We start from the raw sequence: 18,320 nt of genomic DNA, 5'->3' as shown, positions 1-18,320 counted from the left end.
CTTACGGTATTTTGGAAGTGTCTTTTGGTGACCATATGTACACATTTCTTTTTTCTTTTGGGGGGAGTTTCAAGGTAGGGTCTCGCTCTAGCCCAGGCTTCCTCCTACCTCTGCCTCCCGAGTGCTGGGATTAAAGATATGCGCCACCGTGCCCAGCTTATGTGTAGACATTTCTGTTGACGATACATAATACATGCGTACCCCTGGGAGCGGGACTGCTGGCTGGTGGGGGGCTGTGCGCATGACCAGCTGTAGAACAGAGGCCAGCTGCCCAAAACAGTTGTTCCGATTTCCACTGCCACCAGCTGCGTGTGAGGAGTCTGGTTGTTTTACATCGTATCGGCACTTAGTATTATCTATCCTTTTCATTTTAGCTATTGTAGTAGGTGTGTTGTGGTACCTTGTTCTGGTCTTATGCTTTATATTTTAGTTATTTATTCATGTATCTGAGAGAGAGAGAGGGAAAGCCAGATAGAGAATGGGCACACCAGGACCCCTAGCCACTGCAAGTGAACTCCAGACTCATGTACCGCCTCGTGCATCTGGCTTATGTGGGTGCTGGGGAGTCGAATCTGGATGCTTTTGCTTTGCTGGCAAGTGCCTTAACCTCTAAGCCATCTCTCCAGCCCTCATTCTGGTTTCAATTGGCATTTGCCTAATGATGAATGAAGTGGGGTAGTTTTTTTCACATGCTACCGATGACTTGAGGATCCTGTTTTATAAATTGCCTGCCTAATCAAGCCTTTTGCCCATTTCCCCATTGAACGATCTACCTCTTTCTTATTGATTTGTAAAACTTTTTTTTTTTTTTGTTTTGTTTTGTTTTCCAAGGTAGGGTCTTACTCTAGCCCAGACTGACCTGGAATTCACCCTGTAGTCTCAGGTGAACTTGTTCTACCTGCCTCGGCCTCCCAAGTAGCTGAGATTATAGGCATGCGCTGTCACGTTGTATTGAGTAGTGTTAGATTTGAATGTACTCAGATTTTTTTTTTTTTTTGAGGTAGGGTCCCACTCTAGCTCAGGCTGACCTGGAATTCACTGTGTAGTCTCAGGGTGGCCTCGAACTCCTTCCACCTCTGCCTCCCAAGTGCTGGGATTAAAGGCATGTGCCACCACATCCGGCTGTAAAACCTCTGTGTTTTTTGGATATGAGTCCCTTACAGATATTTTCTTCCACTTGCCTTTCTTCCTCTTAATGGTATGATCAGTATGGTACAATGTATCAATTTCCAAAAACAGTTTAAATTGGCACCCAGAATCACACACACATAGCATATATATATATATATATATATATGTCATAAGAGGATATAGATACATACATACATATGTATATATCCTCCTAGGGTTAGGCGCAAAGGAGAAGGAAAGAAACTGGGGTGTGGCTCAGGGGTGAAGCATGTATTCAGGTGCCCTGAGGCCCTAGGTTCCATTCCGTCCGAGGACAAATGTGACAGAGGTGAATGAAACTGTTATTTCGTGGATACCTTCCAAGCTCTGTGAGCTCTGCCTGGGAGGAACAATCTTTTAAAAATTTATTTATTTTTGTTTACTTATGAGAAAGTGAGAGAGAGAGAGAGGCTGAGAATGGGTACGCCAGGGCCTCCTGCCACTACAACTGAACTACAGATGCCTGGGTCACTTTATGCATCTAGGTGGGCACTGAGGAATCAAACCTCGGCCAGTAGGCTTTACAAGCAAGTACCTTTAACCACTGAGCCTTCTCTCCAGCCCCATGGGAGGAACTCTCTAGAACTCTGCCCACCTGAACACTTGGACCCGCACACATTGCTCCCAAATCTGAGGGGCAAGTCAACACTGAGTAGCGAGCACCCCATTTGGAATGGAATCTCACCACTGAGGGCGTCACGCATCAAGACCGCACCAGAGCTTGGGCAGGGTGAAACCACGTGCACATGTGCGCCCGTGAGGGTGCTGGCGCAGTGACGCTCGGTAACCTGAGCACTCGTGACTTTCACAAGGGCCAGGCCAGGACCAGAGAAAGAGTTTAGCCAAGGCTACAGTGGCAGCCGGGGCCACTCACTCCAGGAGAAGAAAGCGGCTCTCGGTAAGTGGCAGGAACAACTAGACAGGCTGCAGCATGATGGCACGACGCAATTCAAGCCAGTGAGAGCTTAGGAAGGCCATGTGTGGCACGGGGCCAAGCTGAACTCTGCCTCATTTTCTCCCTCCTTTAGAGGCGCTCTGGTAAAGGATGCCTAAGGAGAGGAAGAGGAGGGTGGCCCCACAGCTGTCATCTCCTGTGCATGGTGGGGTCCCGAAGGCCCCCGGATGGAGTAGAAGGCAGATAAGAGAGGTTTCGCTCCCAAAGCCTCACCTGCCCTGGCGTTTCACTTGCAGCTCTGGGACCTGTTCAGTGTCCCACAAACCCAGCCCTGCGGGGACACAGACTCAGCCTCCCACTCCTGGGAACTCAGGGCTCTGGGTCACTGGTCCACGCCAGGAGAGTGACTTGACATCTGTCAGGGGTTGTGGGCAGAAACAGCCTGGCTAAAGGGGACATTTCAGGGGTTCCTAGGCACAGCCATTACCAGAACAGTCCCTCAAATACCTCCTGGTCCCCTACTGCACCCACTCCTGCCAGACCAGGTGCGATCACAGACTACACACACACGCATATACACGCACGCACTCACGCATGCACACTCATGCCCTTGGTATGACCCCAGACTCAGCCCCAGCTTCCGTCACCCACCCGGCAGGTGCAGCGACGTCGCATGCCGCCCCCACCCAGTCCCCCATGTCTTGCGCCCCTGCGCGCTCAGGGTCGGGTCGGTGCCAGCCCCGGCTGATGTCCCCCGGCTGTTTGCGCAGCTAAGTGGCATCTGTGTACCCAGCGCGGTGCGCGGCCGGCGCTTATCTCCGCAAACACTGTGGGATCCGGCAGGTCGGCCCGCCAGCCCCAGGCCTCCATTAGGCTCCCGGAACCGGAACCGCTGCTTATCGGGCCATCGCTGATAAGGACCTCAGGAGCTGCCACTCCCAGCTCCCTGCCCCTTCCAGTCACCACCCGCCCCCGATCCGAGAAGTGACAGGGTCGCTGTCAGAAGCCCCAAGCCTAGGGAAGTCAGGTCCTTCCTGCACCTTCCAGCTGCTGCCCATGGTCCACCCCTCCCTGCCTGTCCTCGTGGCCCCAGTGACCAGGGCCAGCTGACCCTTCAGCGCCTGTCTGCCTTCCGCACACCCGGATTCCAGCCACCGGGTAGAAGCTGGAGGCTCCCCGGGAATTCTTAAACTCAGTCACCAGGGCAGCTGCTACTCCTGTCGAACTTGACTGAGGCCTAGTGGTGTGCAGACCAACCCCACTGTTTGCCTGGCCAGGTGAGGTCTGGGACCCACTTGGAAAGAAGGAACGCCCTAGGAGTCAAAGCTGGCCAGTTAGCAGGTGGCAGTTTGAACCTGCCTCTCTCCGTAGGCAAGCACCAGCCGTGAAGGCGCTTGCCTACAAAGCCTAGGGACCAGAGTTCGATTCCCCGGTACCCACGTAAAGCCAGGTGCACAAGGGGACACATGCGTCTGGAGTTTGTTTGCAGTGGCTACAGGATCTGATGCACCCATTCTCTCTCTTTCTCACTCCATCTCTGCCTCTTTCTCTCTCTCAAATAAATAAAATAAAATAAGCCAGTGGGTTGGTGTGCCTGCTCATCACAAATGGGGGAACTGAGGCACAGATCTCCGGCTGCCAGTGCCGCCACGGGCCCTTCCATGCACTCCATCTTGGTGTCAGACACACAACTGCCCCCACCAGGTTACAGAAATTGATTATTTCTAAGTCTAGACCAGAGCCTGGCGGCTCATTAAATCTCAGTTTTGCTCTTAATTAAATTGTGTCTGATAGTAAGAGGTGGTAGAAACTGCCATGACTTTGTTTCCCTTTCAAACATGTAGAAAACTTCTATGACTCCTAAAAAAAAAAAGTGAAGGAAGGCCTTTCTAAATATAATCACAATTAAATATATACATATATATATATATATATATATTTTTTTTTTTTTGAGGTAGGGTCTCTTTCTAGCCAGGCTGACCTGGAATTCACTACGTAGACTTAGGGTGGCCTTGAACTCATGGCGATCCTCCTACCTCTGCCTCCCGAGTGCTGGGATTAATGGCCTGCCCCACCACGCCCAGTTTAAAAATAATTTTTAAAAATCTGAGCCCGGTATGGTGGCACACGCCTTTAATCCCAGCACTCAGGAGGCAGAGGTAGGAGGATCGCCATGAGTTCAAGGCCACCCTGAGACTACATAGTGAATTCCAGGTCAACCTGAGCTAGAGTGGGACCCTACCTCAAAAAAAAAAAAAAAATCTGAGTACATTCAAATCTAACACTACTCAACACAACGTGACAGCGCATGCCTATAATCTCAGCTACTCGGGAGGCCGAGGCAGGTAGAACAAGTTCAGGTTCCACCTGGACAGCTTAGTGACAGTGACCCTGCCCTGGCCACAGCAAGCTGCTCACAAATGCTGCTCAGGAGACCATAACAGGACTGTGCATGAGGCTGGTCGGGAGTTACATGCCCTTCCACTTGCCCTGTAACCCAGGGTTTCCATTTCTATGGAGGCTAAGCCGTGGGTGTTTCCAGAGATATGCACAAGAAGCAGGGCAAGGGCTAGAGAGGTGGCTTAGCGGTTAAGGCACTTGTCTGTGAAGCCTAAGGACCCAGGTTTGACTCCCCAGGACCCACACAAGCCAGCTACACAAGGTGACACACGCATCTGGAGTTTCTTTGCAGCGGCTAGAGGAGGTCCTGGCCTGCCCATTCTCTCTCCATCTGCCTCTTCCTTTCTCTCTCTCACTCTCGCTTTCTCTGTCCCTCTCGCTCACTCTCTTTCAAATAAATAAAATTTAAAAAAAAAAGAAAAGGAAAAGAAGAAGAAAGGGCTGGAGGGATGGCTTAGTGGTGTAAGGCATTTGCCTACAAAGCTAAAGGACCCAGGTTCGATTCCCCCAAGACCCACGTTAGCCAGATGCACAAGGGGGCACACATGTCTGGAGTTCGTTTGGAGTGGCTGGAGACCCTGGTGTGCCCATTCTCTCTCTCTCTCCCCCACTTTCTCTGTCAAATAAATAAATAAATAATAAAGAAATAAACATTTAAAAAAAAATAAAAAAAAAGGGCTGGAGAGATGGCTTAGCGGTTAAGCGCTTGCCTGTGAAGCCTAAGGACCCCGGTTCGAGGCTCGCTTCCCCAGGTCCCTCGTTACCCAGATGCACAAGGGGGCGCACGCATCTAGAGTTCGTTTGCAGTGGCTGGAAGCCCTGGCACGCCCATTCTCTCTCTCTCCCTCTACCTGTCTTTCTCTCTGTGTCTGTAGCTCTCAAATAAATAAATTAATTAATTAATTAAAAAAAATAATAATAATAATAAAAAGAAGAAGAAAGAAAGAAAGGTGAGTCAACCTCAACCTGCCTGATCTCCTCCAGCAGGTGAGGGTCTGGCCAGATCAGAGCTGAAGCTCAGGTCCCCAACAAAGCGGCGGGCGGCCAGCACGTTCCTCAGCCTGTGACTGGGCCCCTCCTCTGCAGGTCAGCACAGTCATGGGTGATGGTGGACCCAGAGCCAAATCTATATTGTCAATATTGCCAGATAGGGTAGCGCTCTCCCTCCTGCCCTCATTTATTTTTTTTTATTTTTTAAAATTTTTTTGTCTTATGTTTGTTTATTTTCAAGTGACAGACAGAGAAAGAGGCAGAGAGAGAGAGAAATGGGCACACCAAGGCCTCCAGCCACTGCAAATGAACTCCAGACGCGTGCGCCCCCTTGTGCATCTGGCTAACGTGGGTCCTGGGGAATCGAGCCTTGAACCAGGGTCCTTACGCTTCACAGGCAAGCGCTTAACCGCTAAGCCATCTCTCCAGTCCATGCCCTCATTTATTAATTGCACCAGAACCTCCTGAGAAAAGTGTGTCTTAATTACTCCTCGTGGCTGTAATGAACGTCTCTGAGGCCCTGAGGGCCACACTTCACTGGGAGCAGCACCTCAGCTCTCCTGCTCTGCCTTTCCCAGCCTGGTATTAGGGGGCAGGGGTGGGCCCTGGCCCACTTTCTAACCCAGCCCAGGCTTCAGCTGCAAAGGGCATCTTCATGGGGAGGTTCGAAGGTCTGCAGCAGGCACAGAATGGCTTGCTCAGATTGGGAGTTCCAGGCCCTCAGTCCTTATTGAACAACTGGCCTGGGCCGATGCAGCAGGGAAGCACAGTGGCAGCTGCTGCGGCTCCTCCAGCCACACTTGCTGGACCCAGCCCGTGTGGCCCTCCTTGTCCCAGACCCTGCCACAAGACAGAGGGCCTTCCCAGAGCCCGTCACCTACCAGGGAAGGCAGTAGTCACACACAAGCAAACAGTTCAATTCTTTTTGTATTTGTTTGTTTGTTTGTTTGTTTTTTGAGGTAGGGTCTCCCTCTAGTCCAGGCTGACCTGGAATTCACTATGGAGTCTCAGGGTGGCCTCGAACTCACAGCAATCCTCCTACCTCTGTTTCCCAAGTGCTGGGATTAAAGGTGTGTGCCACCATGCCCGGCTATTTTTTCTATTTTTATTATAAAATATATTATCTGGATCCAGGTGTGGTGGCACACGCCTTTAATACCATCACTCTGAAGGCTGAGGTAGGAGGATTGTCATGAGTTGGAGGCTAACCTGGGGTTACAGTGACAGGTTAGCCTGAGCTTAAAAAAAAGTGTTACCTCAACAAATGGGGAAAAAAAACAAAATTCAACACCCCATTTGTCATAAATTCTTAGTGTGATTTTATTTTATTTTATTTTATTTTATTTTATTTTATTTTATTTTATTTATTGTTTTTTGAGGTAGAGTCTCACTCTAGCCCAGACTGATATGGAATTTACTATGTAGTCTGAGGCTGGCCTCAAACTCACAGTGATCCTCCTACCTCTGCCTCCTGAGTGCTGGGATTAAAGGCATGCGCCACCACTCCTGGTTCCTGGTGTTTTGTTTTGTTTTTTTTTGTTTTTGTTTTTGTTTTTTCGAGGTAGGGTCTCACTCTAGCCCAGGCTGACCAGGAATTCACTATAGAGTCTCAGGGTGGCCTCGAACTCACAGCAATCCTCCTACCTCTGCCTCCTGAGTGCTAGGATTAAAGGCGTGCGCCACCACGCCCAGCTTCCTGGTGTGTTGTTAGAAAGAATTCTTAACTTGAAAAGCTGCGGTGAAGGTTAGTTTTGGTTGTCACCTTCACCGGCTGAGGGACACCTCGAGCGTAGCCCCCAGAGTGTCAATGACGTTGTCTCCAAAGGCTGGCCGCGGAGCTGAGTGGGAAGACTGTCCTGGGTGTGGCGGCCGCTCCCGTGGCTGGGAGACAGGGCGTGGGAAGCAGAGGAAATGGGAAAGCCCCTCCCTGTCAGCCACAGGCTTTGCCTTCGGAAGTTTGCTTCCACCTTGCCCTTAGGCATCAGATTCTAGACGCTGTGGCCTTGGCACTCGGAGATTCATCCAGGTGGCTCTCTGGGTACCTCAGGCCTCTGTCTGGGATGGAGATGGCATTGCCAGTCTCCGGTTTCTTGCTCTGAGCCTCATTTCCAGGCTCCCTGGCTCTCCAGCACCCAGTGCACATCATGCAGCAGCTTCTGATCGTGCGAGCCAACCTCACATGTCCATATGCACACACACACATGCACCCTATGAGCTCTGTTCTCCGGAGTGCCCTAGCACAGACATGGCGACAGAGATCGCAGTCCATCGTGGCAGGTAGGGCAGGACAGAGCAGTCCACATCATGGTGGCCAGGAAAACTTCTTTTTTTCTTTTGGGGGGGAGAAACTACCATACTGTTTCCTCAGCAGGTATACCATATTACACTCTCAGAAGCAAAACACAAGGATTGAATTTTTCTATCTCCTTGCCAAAAGTTATTTTCTAGCATATATATATATATATATATATATATATATATATATATATATATATATACATATATATAAGTTAGGGGATGGAGGGATGGCTTAGCAGTTAAGGCATTTGCCTGCAAAGCCAAAGGATCCCGGTTTGATTCCCCAGGACCCAAGTAAGCCAGATGCACAAGGGGGAGCATGCGTCTGGAGTTCCCTTGCAATGGCTGAAGGGGCCCTGGCACACCCATTCTGTGTGTGTATGTGTGTGTCTGTCTGTCTCTTACCCTCTCTCAAATAAATAAATAGAATATATATATTTAGACGTGGTGGCACACACCTTTAGTATCAGCACTTGGGAGGCAGAGGTAGATCATCTTGAATTTGAGGTCACTCTAAGACTACAAAGTGAATTCCAGGTCAGCCTGGAATAGAGTGAGACCTTATCTCAAATATGTATATACACAAGGAGAGAGAGAGAAAGAATGGTTGTGCAAGGGTCTCTAGCTACTACCAATGAACTCCAGATGCATGTACCACTTTGTGTATCTGGCTTTGGGTTGGTACTGAGGAATCAAACCCAGTTCATTAGGCATTTCAGGCAAGCACCTAAACCATTGAGCCATTTCTCTACCACCACCCCCCCCACCCTTTTTCTAAGAAAGAATTTCACATAGCCCAGACTGTTCTCAAACTCACTATGTCTCCAAGATCGGCCTTGAACTCCTGGTCCTTCTGAGCTTCTGAGTACTGGGCTTACAGGCATGTAGTACTGCACCCAGCTTGGATTAATAGTAGCTATGGTGATTTGAATGTAAAATGCAGCTCTCCCCCCCCCATGTGTTTGTGATGAAGCGTCATATTTGATACCAGCAGGTGGAGCCTTTAGGAGGTGGAGACTTGCAGGAGGAGATATGTCACTGAAGGCAGACCTTGGGATGCCGATGATGATGATGATTTTGGGTTTTTGAAGTAGGATGTTGCTGTAGCCCAGGCTGACCTGGAATTCACTATATAATGTAAAGGTGGCCTTGAACTCATGGTGGTCCTCCTACCCTCTGCTGGGATTAAAAGCATATACCACTCCCAGCTCGACTTTGGGATTTTATAATCTGCCCCACTTAGACAGTGCACGGTGGCTCATGCTTGCTGCTTTCTCCCAGCTGATGTGACAAGATGTGATGCAGGCTGTCTGCTTTGCCATGCTTTCCTGCCACGAGGTAGCGTCCCCTCCAGCCTGTAAGCTGGAATAACCCCTGTCCTTCCATAAACTGCTTCTGGTCAGGTGTTCATCCCAACGAGAAGACAACCGCTGCAGTAGTCATACATGCAGGATGGCTTTGATTCTCACTGCTAGAGTTGATTTTTGTTGTTGTTGTTTTTGTTTCTTGAGGTGGGGTCTCACTCTAGCCCAGGCTGACCTCTTTGTAGTCTCACTATGTAGTCTCGATCTAGCCTCAAACTCACAGCAACCCTCCTACCTCAGCCTCTCAGGCGCTGGGATTAAAGGTGTGCACCACCATGATCAACTAAATTTGATTTTTTTAAAAAAATTTTGTGGGCTGGAGAGATGGCTTAGCGGTTAAGCGCTTGCCTGTGAAGCCTAAGGACCCCGGTTCGAGGCTCGGTTCCCCAGGTCCCACGTTAGCCAGATGCACAAGGGGGCGCACGTGTCTGGAGTTCATTTGCAAAGGCTGGAAGTCCTGGCATGCCCATTCTCTCTCTCTCCCTCTATCTGTCTTTCTCTCTGTGTCTGTCTCTCTGAAATAAATAAATAAATAAATTTAAAAAAAACTTGTGGTCTGGAGAGATGGCTTAGTGGTTAAGCACTTGCCTGTGAAGCCTAAGGATCCCGGTTCAAGGCTCGATTCCCCAGGACCCATGTTAGCCAGATGCACAAGGGGGCACACACATCTGGAGTTCATTTGCAGTGGCTGGAAACCCTGGCGCACCCATTCTCTCTCTCCCCCTCTTTCTCTCTCTGTCACTCTCAAATAAATAAATAAAAATAAACAAAAATTAAAAAAAAAGAAAAGTAGCTTCTATGGCACATGCCTTTAATCCCAGCACTGTGAAGGCTAAAATCAGAGAATTGCCGTGAGTTTGAGGCCAGCCTGGGCTACAGAGTGAGTTCCAAGTCAGTCTAGGCTGGAGTGAGACTCTGCCTTAAAAAAAGGGGGGGGGGAATTGAAGGGAGGGAGGGAGGCAGACAGGCAAGCAACTTCCAAAGACTAAAGAGAGGCCTGGGAGATGGCTCATTGGTTAAAGGTGCTTGCTTGCAAAACCTACTGGCCTGGGTTCAATTCCCAACCACCTACATAAATGCAGACAAGCATTTGATTATGGCAGGAAGAGACTGGTGCAACTATACACACACACACACACACACACACACACACACACACACACGTGCAAATAAATAAGATGGTTGCACATGAATTCGAGGCCAATAGAGACTGCAGAATGAATGCCAAGTCAGCCTGGGCTAGAGCAAAACTCTACCTCAAAATAAATAAATAAATAAGACTGGCAAGCATTAGGAGTATCTATGCATTTTAACTTAGAAATTCAGCTTCTGCAGGTGGGATGAGAAGGCTGTGGTTCAAAGCTGTTTCTGTGCAAGTCCGACAAGGGGAGTTTGGATTCTCAACACCCACATAAAGCTAGAAGTAAAGTGGCCCGCACGCCTACAGCAATGGGAGGTGAAGTCAGGAGAACTTCAAAGTTCAAGGGCCAGAAAGTCTGCCCTTCCCAGCAGCAAAAATAACAAGAGTTTCTATCTCCAAAAAGGTGGCCGGAGGGCTGGAGAGATGGCTCAGTGGTTAAGGAACTTGTCTGCAAAGTCTAAAGAGCCAGGTTCAATTCCCCATAAAGCCAATGTACAAGGGGGTGCATACAACTGGAGTTATTTGCAGTGGCTAGAGGCCATGGCATGCCCATTCTCTCTCTCTACCTGCCTCTCTCTTTCTTTCTCTTAAATAAATAAACAAAATCGTTTTTAAAATGTGGCAGGTTCTTAATGTTCATACCCATATGTTAATGCTACTCTCATTTTTGGTTAGAGAACCTTCTCTTTTCAGATGGCAGTGACCTTGGGATGACTCAGAAGGCATCATGGTGCTGGAAAGAAGTGACAGAGGAGTGCTCAGCACTGCAATATCTCTATCACACCTCCCAAGGCTCGGGGTCCATTGCAGAAGAGGTGGCGGAAAGAATGTAAGAGCCAAGGGAAGGGTAGGACTCCGTACAACGTGCTCCCTCCAGACACAAAATGGCCTGAATATCCATGACCTCACACTACCTGACACTACCTACACAAGACCATCATAATAGGAAGAAAAGACCATGACATCAAAATAAAAGAGAAACTGATTGAGAGGGGGAGGGGATATGATGGAGAGTGGAGTTTCAAAGGGGAAAGTGGGGGAAGGGAGGGCATTACCATGGTTTATTGTCTACAATTATGGAAGTTGTCAATAAAAAAATGAATTAGGGCTGGAGAGATGGTTTAGCTGTTAAATGCTTGCCTGTGAAGCCTAAAGACTCTGGTTCAAGGCTCGATTCCCCAGGACCCACGTTAGCCAGATGCACAAGGGGGCGCATGCGTCTGGAGTTTGTTTGCAGTGGCTGGAAGTCCTGGCGTGCCCATTCTCTCTCTCTCTCTCTCTTTGCCTCTTTCTCTCTCTGTCTGTCGCTCTCAAATAAATAAATTTTAAAAATAAACAAAAAAAATTTTTTAATGAATTAATAAAAAAATTTTAAGTTTTAAGCATAAATGTAAATGGGAAATTAAGGTAAAAGATGAAATTTCTTTAAAAAAAAAAGGTGGCAGAAAGGCTGACAAGATGGCTTAGTGGTTAAAGGTGCTTGCTTACAAAATTTGATGACTCAGATTCAGCTCCAAGAGTTCGAGGCCATCCTGAGACAACATAGTGAACTCCAGGTCAGCCTGAGCCTGAGACCCTACCTCAAAAAACAAAAAAAAAAAAAAAAAAAAAGTAAAAGAAAAAGAAATAAAGTGGTTTCAGGCTGGAGAGATTGCATAGTGGTTAAGGTAGTTGCCTTCAAAGCCTAAGAACCAAGATTCTATTCCTCAGGACCCACGTAAGCCAGATGCACAGGGGGCACATGCATGTGGAGTTCGTTTGCAGGGGCTGGAGGTCCTGGAGTGCCTGTTCTCTCTGTGTCTTCCTACCTCTCTCCCTCCCTCTCTCAAATAAATAAATAAAGCATTAAAAAAGAATGAAAGAAAGTGAGTCAGGTATGGTGACACACACCTTTAATTCCAGCACTTGGAAGGCAGAGGTAGGAGGATTGCTGTAAACTCAAGGCCAGCCTGGAACTACATGGTGAATTCCAGGTCAGCCTGGGCTATAGTGAGACTCTGCCTTGAAGAAACAAAAAAGATCAAGCTGGGCAGGGTGACACACACCTTTAATCCCATCACTTGGGAGGCAGCGGTAGGAGGATCACCGTAAGCTCAAGGCCATCCTGACACTACATAGTGAATTCCAGGTCAGCCTAGACTAAAGTGAGACCCTGCCTTGAAAAAAAGAAGAGAAGAGAAAGTGGATTCATGCTATTGGTGTTTGATAACAAAATCAGAAGCCTGCCAGCTCAGGTTCAATTCCCTAGTACCCAAATAAAGTCAGATGTACAAAGTGGCGCTTCCCTCTAGAGTTCCTTTGCAGTGGCAAGAGGGCATTGTACACCCATATTCTCATTCTCTCTCTCTCTCTCTCTCTCTCTCTCTCTCTCTCTCTCTCTCTCTCTCTCCTTGCAAATAAATAAATATAAAAAAGTACTATGAAGCTGGGCGTGGTGGTGTATGCCTTTAATTTCAGCACTCAGAAGGCAGAGGTAGGAGGATCGCCATGAATTCAAGGCCACCCTGAGACTACATACTGAACTCCAGGTCAGTCTGGGTTAAAGAGAGACCTTACCTAAAAAAAAAAAAAAAAAAGACTATAGAAGACAGGAATGGTTTCCCACATGTGCAATCCTAGTACTTACTTTTGAGATGGAAGTCTGGGGATAAGAAAAAGACAGCTCAGGGCTGGAAAGATGGCTTAGCTTGCCTATGAAGTGCTTGCCTTTGAAGCCTAAGGACCCCGGCTCAAGGCTCAATTCCCCAGGACCCACGTGAGCCAGATGCACAAGGGGGCACATGCATCTGGAGTTTGTTTGCAGTGGCTGGAGGCCCTGGGGCACTCTTTCTCTCTCTTTCTCTCTCTCTCTCTCTCTCTCCCCCCCTTTCTCTCTCTGTCTGTCACTTTCAAATAAATTAATAAAAATAAATAAACACAAAAAATTAAAGAAAAAGACAGCTCAGCTACATAGTGAGTTTGAGACCAGCCTAGGCTAAATGAGAACCTGTCTCAAAGATGAAAGAAAAAAAAAGTGTAGAAGGGAAGCTGAGACAGGAGGGTTGCTGGGAATCCCAGGCCAGCCTGGGCTACATAGTGAGCTCCAACTGCAGAATGGGACACTGTCCCCCCCACAAAAAAAATGAAATAAAAACAGTGTAGAAGGCCACAGACCAAATGCAAAATGAAACTGTACTAACAGATTGTCTCTTTATTTGAGAACCAGAGAGAGAGAGGGAGGGAGAGGAAGAATGGGCATGCTAGGGCTTCTAGCTACTGCAAACGAACTCCAGACACATGTGCCATCTTGTGCATCTGGCTTTACATGGGTATGGGGAACGAAACCTGGGTCCTTAGCTTTGCCATAAAGCACATTAACTGCTAAACCATCTCTCCAGCCCAGGTTTTAATATTTTTAATATGTTTTATTTATTTGCAAGCATAAAGAGAGAGAGAAAACGGGCATGCCAGGGCTTCTAGCCACCCCAAGCGAATACCAGATGCATGCACCACCTTGTGCATCTGGCTTTACATGGGTTACTGGGGAATTGAACTCGGTTGTTAAGTTTTGCAGGCAAGTGCCTTAACCACTGAGGCATATCTCCAGCCCTGGATAAATTTTGGTGATCTTTTTTCAATCGTTTCAGTAATTTTCCTAAATTATTTTTAACAAGCAGCAGCTGAACACAGGTCGCCTCAGCCTCCCTCTTCTCCCCAACATACACACTGGCCTCAGTCTGTCCTTGGCCTTGGCCCCTCTCCCTGGTCCTCCCAGGGGCATCAGCAGGTGGTTTCTGGCAGAGGAGACCTGGCCTGGTCCCCAGCGAGAGTACCTCCGCCTCGCATGGGGCTGCGTCGCCCCCTCGTGGCAGTCATTTGTAACTACAACGTGAGGGCGCAAACAGAACCGGCAACCTCACCCAGCACCACAGGGGCCCCGCCCACATCGGACTCCAGGATGCTAAATATTCGTTCCAAGAATATTTTCTTTTTTTATTTGTTTGTTTGTTTATTTATTTGAGAGAGGAAAAGAGGCTGAGAGAATGGGCGCGCCAGGGCTTCCAGCCACTGCAAATGAACTCTAGATGCATGCGTGCATCTGGCTTACATGGGTCCTAGGGAATAGAACCTTTTGCTTTTTTTTTTTTAATTTTTATTTATTTATTTATTTATTTATTTATTTATTTATTTATTTATTTATTTGAGAGCGACAGACACAGAGAGAAAGACAGATAGAGGGAGAGAGAGAATGGACGCGCCAGGGCTTCCAGCCTCTGCAAACGAACTCCAGACGCGTGCGCCCCCTTGTGCATCTGGCTAACGTGGGACCTGGGGAACCGAGCCTCGAACCGGGGTCCTTAGGCTTCACAGGCAAGCACTTAACCGCTAAACCATTTCTCCAGCCCAGAACCTTTTGCTTTGCCATCTCTCCAGCCCCTTCCAAGGACATTTTCATGAATACTGTCATCCCAGAGTCCGCTCCCTGCTCCGGCACTTGACATGTATGTTATTGGACTGGACTTTCTGAAAAGTCCTTATTGACTAAAAAGCATACAAAGGACACAAAACATACATGAACTCTGCCCTCAGCACACCATGGCCCTCGTTCACATGCAGACGTACCTGTGACACCGCTTCACAAGATATTCATAGCCGGGCGTGGTGGCGCACGCCTTTAATCCCAGCCCTCGGGAGGCAGAGGTAGAAGGATCGCCATGAGTTCGAGGCCATCCTGAGAATACAGAGTGAATTCCAGGTCACCCTGGACTAGAGTGAAACCCCACCTCGAAAAACCAAAAAAAATGAAAAAAAAAATTTAAAAAGAAGAGAGATTAATTGGAAAGAAGAAGGAATTCAATGGAGGGAAGATTTGGGAGGGGGAATGAGGATGGTGGGAGGGAATTGTCATGGCTTATCATCTATACTTATGGAAGCTGTCGATTAAAAAAAATGGGCTGGAGGGCTTAGCCGTTAAGCGTTTGTCTGCAAAGCCAAAGGACCCAGGCTCCATTCCCCAGGACCCACGTTGGCCAGATGCACAAGGTGGTGCATGCATCTGGATTTCATTCACAGTGGGTGGAGGCCCTGGCGCACCCGTTCTCGCTCTTGCTCGATCATGCTCTCTCTCTCTCCCTTCTGCCCTTCCTCCCTTTCTCTCTGTCAAATAACTAATAAAATTATATGGGGCTGGAGAGATAGCTCAAAACTTAAGATGCTTGCCTGCAAAGCCTCACAACCCAGGTTCAATTCCCTAGTACCCACATAAAGCCAGATGTACAAAGTGGCACATGCATCTGGAGTGTTCTCTCTCTCTCTCCTTGCAAATAAATAAACAAAATTTCAAAAATATTCAAAAAAAAAAAAAAAACCTCTTTTGCCAGGAGTAGTGGTGCATGCCTTTAGTCCCAGCATTTGGGAGGCAGAGGCGGATGGCCATGAGGTTGAGGCCACCCTGAGGCTATAGTGTACCCTAGGTCAGCCCAGCAAGACCCTACCTCGAAATACAAAAAAAAAAAAAAAAAAAATCAGGGGCTGGAGAGATGGCTTAGTGATTAAGATGCTTGCCTGAAAACCTATCTCTCCAGCCCAATAAAATATTTCTTAATCAGACTATACAGTATTATTGTAAGAGCCATAGAATGGGTAGAAATGTCCTGAGACACAGCTCCCCGCAGAGACTGAGAGGCCCTAATTACTCCACAGTGAACACCAAGGACCCTACTGAGGAGGCCCTTCAGAGAAATGGAGGCCAGAGGTGAGGGATACAAGATGATAACGTATGTGTGTATGCATGCATGTATATAGATATTTAAGAAAGCGTGATGCTTGTGTGTGCTGGGGGTGTGGTTGTGTGACAGAGCACTTGCCACAGCATGCAGGAGGTCCTGAGCTCCATCCTGGATGTGGTAACCAAAGATTACTTTTTAAATTTATGTTTGTTAATAATTTGTTATTTATTTATTTATTTGACAGAGAAAGAGGCAGAGAGAGAAAGAGAGAATGGGTGCGCCAAGGCCTCCAGCCACTGCAAACAAACCCCAGACACATGCACCATCTTGTGCCTCTGGCTAACGTGGGTCCTGGAGAATTGAACCTGGGTCCTTTGGCTTTGCAGGCAAACACCTTAACTGCTAAGCCATCCCTCCAGCCCTAAATTTATTTTTTATAAAAGATTGTACTCTTAGTCCCCCTAATCCCCACCCCCGCCCCGCAATTCCGCTGAGGGTCTTCATTGGGGTTACTGGTGTTCATTGTGGAGACCTGGAGGCCTTAGTCAGTCTCTGTGCAGGGTGGGAATACAGTGCCTCAGGCTATTCCCACCCACCCTGCGGCTCTTACAATCTTTCTACCCCCTCTTCTGCAATGTTCCCTGGGCCTTGGTGGGCAAGGTAGGGACCTGGCTCAGCGTTGTGTTCTCGGTATCCTCTGGATCTGTTTTGATGTGGTTTGGGTGACCACAGTGTCGCCATCTCCCTGGAACTGGTTTTCAGGCTAGCAGTGAGAGCAGTATTTGTGCCACCACTTCCTCTGTAGTAACTTCTAGACCTGCGCAAATGAGGTGGAGGTGACCCATCTCATAGTAGGCACTTGGCTCTCTTTTCTTTTCTTTTCCTTTCCCACTCTTTCTTTCTTTCTTCCTTTCTCTCTCTCTCTCTTTCTTTAACAGAGAGAGAGGGAGAGAATTGGTGTGCCAGAGCCTCCAGCACTGTAATCAAACTCCAGATGCTTGTGCCACCTAGTGGGCATGTAGGACCTTGCGCTTGCCTCACCTTTGTGTATCTGGCTTAGTGGGATCTGGAGAGTTGAACATGGGCCCTTAGGCTTCTCAGGCAAGTGCTTTAACCACTAAACCATCTCTCCAGCCCTGGCTATGTATCCTTTTTTTTTTTTTTTTTTGTATTTATTTATTTGAGAGTGACAGACACAGAGAGAAAGACAGATAGAGGGAGAGAGAGAGAGAGACAGAGAGAGAATGGGCGCGCCAGGGCTTCCAGCCTCTGCAAACGAACTCCAGACGCGTGTGCCCCCTTGTGCATCTGGCTAACGTGGGACCTGGGGAACCGAGCCTCGAACCGGGGTCCTTAGGCTTCACAGGCAAGCGCTTAACCGCTAAGCCATCTCTCCAGCCCTGTATCCTTTTTTTTTTTTTTGGAGGTAGGGTCTCACTCCAGCCCAGGCTAACCTGGAATTCACTATGTATTCTTGGGGTGGCCTTGAACTCTCAGTGATCCTCCTACCTCTGTCTTCTAAGTGCTGGGATTAAAGGCATGTGCCACCATGCCAGGCTCTATTCTTGGCGTATTGGTGTATCCTGGTTTTCTCCAGTGTTCTCCTCCATCTGTCCCACACTCACAGGACCAGAACCAGCATCCACCCACCCCACAGGCACTGGGTCAGAATCACTGAAGAGTACTTTTTTATTTTTAATGCATTCTGCATTTCTAACTACCTTCTGTCAATGCAACAGACCATAAGCCAAGACTATAAACCAAGCATCATGGTGTATGCCTGTAATCCCAGATACTCTCAAGGCTAAAGAGGGAGGCTCCTTGGAACCCAGGAGTTGGAGACAAGTTTGAGCATCATAGGGAGATCCTACCTCTGAATAAATAAGCAGACTGGTTGATTGATTGACTGATTGATTGATTCAAAGATTGTTTCTCAGGGCTGGGAAGACAGCTCACCAGCTTCTCCAGCTATGGCCTCATTCCAGCCCCTTCCCTACTCCTTCACACCTGGCCCCCCGACGTCCCCTCCCCGCCGTGGTGGTTTGAATTAAGTGTCCCCCACAAACTCATGTGTTCCAAATGATTGGATCCCAGCTGATGGCAATTTCGGAATTGGAGCCTTGCTGGATGTGTTGCTGGCAGTAGATTCTTCTCTTTCTTCCTCCTCTTCCTTCCCCCCCTTCTTGTCTTCCTCCCCTTCCTCCCCCTCTTCTGGTCACTTCAAAGTCTCAAACTGACAGTCTCGGTCAAACAATCATCTTCCTTTTCACAACCTCCTTAGGGCAGCGGAGAAAAATACATGAGGGTAGGGCATCCTCTGCTGGACAGGAGTGGGTAGAACACCTGAACTGAAA

The sequence above is a fragment of the Jaculus jaculus genome, chromosome 9, assembly GCF_020740685.1.
Source record: "Jaculus jaculus isolate mJacJac1 chromosome 9, mJacJac1.mat.Y.cur, whole genome shotgun sequence".
Taxonomy (NCBI): domain Eukaryota; kingdom Metazoa; phylum Chordata; class Mammalia; order Rodentia; family Dipodidae; genus Jaculus; species Jaculus jaculus.
This window is presented reverse-complemented; position numbering follows the sequence as displayed.